The sequence below is a fragment of the Hevea brasiliensis genome, chromosome 16 (genome assembly GCF_030052815.1).
Source record: "Hevea brasiliensis isolate MT/VB/25A 57/8 chromosome 16, ASM3005281v1, whole genome shotgun sequence".
Lineage (NCBI taxonomy): Eukaryota > Viridiplantae > Streptophyta > Magnoliopsida > Malpighiales > Euphorbiaceae > Hevea > Hevea brasiliensis.
In genome coordinates this window covers 44770961-44772718 of record NC_079508.1, presented here as the reverse complement: position 1 = coordinate 44772718, position 1758 = coordinate 44770961, and the positions used below count along the sequence as shown (strand labels likewise).

The window sequence follows — 1758 nt, the reverse complement described above, 5'->3', positions numbered from 1 at the left end:
TTTGGGCCAAAGCCCTCACTGTTTTAAAACGCGTCAATAGGGGTTACGAACCACCAACTTATAAACCCAGCATCTCTCCCGTATTTTGTCAATATGGGATTTGCCTAGGGTGTTACAAAAGAAGCCTTGACGGAAACTGAAATTGAAGAAGACATGGCTGATGAAAGAATTAGAATTGGTGGTGGTAATGCTGGAAATAATCGAAACAATGAAAATGTAGCTCAAGGTGAAGAGGTTGTAAATGCTAATGTGCCTAAGGGAAGTATGATGGATCATGCATTTCCTCATTTTGATGACTTAAGAGAGAGTATAGCAAGACCAAGAATTGATGCAAATAGTTATAAGATGGATTTTGGAGTACTACAAATGATTCAGATTTCTCAATTCGGAGGACGTCCTTCTGAAAATCCACACACACATCTAAAGAAGTTTGCTATGATTTGTGATATGCAAAAATAACCTAGAGTGTCTGATGATGCAGCAAGGCTAAAATTGTTTCCATTCTCTTTGAAAGATAGAGCATTGGATTGGCTTAATTCTTTACCTCACAACTCAATTACAAATTGGGAGCAGCTCACTGATGCATTTCTTGCCCAATACTTTCCACCTGGAAAAACTCAAGAGTTGAGGAATCAAATGATTGCTTTTAGACTAAGAGAAGATGAGACTCTTTATGAGTTATGGATGAGATGGAAGGAGTTGGAGAGACAATGTCCACATCATGCCATTCCTAAATGGATGATAAACTAGAATTTTTACACAAATGTCACTCCTGCTATCAGAGGAATCATTGATGCTCAAACTGGAGGGGAATTCATCATTAAGCATGAAGATGAAGCTTATGAGTTGTTAGAGAAAATAGCAAAGAACAGTCATTTATGGAGTAGTCCAAGAAGGTCAACTCTAACTCAAAGAAGCCAAGTTGTAGGAATGTATGAGCTTGATCCATTCAACACGATCAATGCCAAATTTGAAGCACTCACTAATGTCCTTGCTAAGAAAATGGAGGATTTAAGTATGCTAGTCAGTTCATCATCATGCTTTGGAAGTTCTCAATAAGTTACTTATGCAGAAGGAACAATGAGCTGTGGAGTAGATTATCCTTCATATGCTTGGAGGAATCATCCCAATTTTTCATGGGAGAATCAGCAAAATCAAGCTTCAACACAGAACTTTCCACCACAACAACAAGGGCATCAATACCAACAACCTAGGCAACCACCACCTAATTTTCAGCAAAAGAATGCAATTCTTGCACCTCTACCATGACAGCAAGAACAAAGTTCCACCACAGAGGCTTTATTACAATAAATTCTTGCTAATCAAACTAAGCGTGATGAAGAGATGAGAGAGATGAAAGCAAGGCTGGAAAAAATGCAAACACACAATAGGATGCTGGAAAATCAGATTGTACAACAAGCATGCTCATCAAGTACCAATTCTATGGGGAAACTTCCTAGTCAAATAGAAAATCCAAAGGAGCAATGTCATGCCATCACACTGAGGAGTGGTAAAATAGTGCATACTAAGAAGAGTGAAAAAGTTGAGAAGAGAGAAAATGAGAAAGATGTCGAGGGAGATGAAAAACAAGAGAGTGCAGAAAAAGTAAAGAGGAGGTTGAAGAGAAAGAAGAGAAATACATACCTCCAGAGCCTTACAAGCCGCAGCTTCCCTTTCCACAGAGATTTCAAAAAGCCAAGCTTGATAAGCAATTTGGGAATTTCTTAGAGGTTTTGAAGAAGCTATATATAAATGTGC

General features: G+C 38.4%; 1 non-coding gene across 1 annotated transcript; it reads right to left on the bottom strand.

Moving 5' to 3' along the window:
- Positions 1–620: 620 nt before the first annotated feature.
- On the bottom strand, positions 621–728 carry LOC131175195 (small nucleolar RNA R71). The gene has a single exon (XR_009145357.1). It is a non-coding gene; the product is annotated as a small nucleolar RNA R71 (small nucleolar RNA).
- Between the last annotated feature and the right edge of the window lie 1030 nt (positions 729–1758).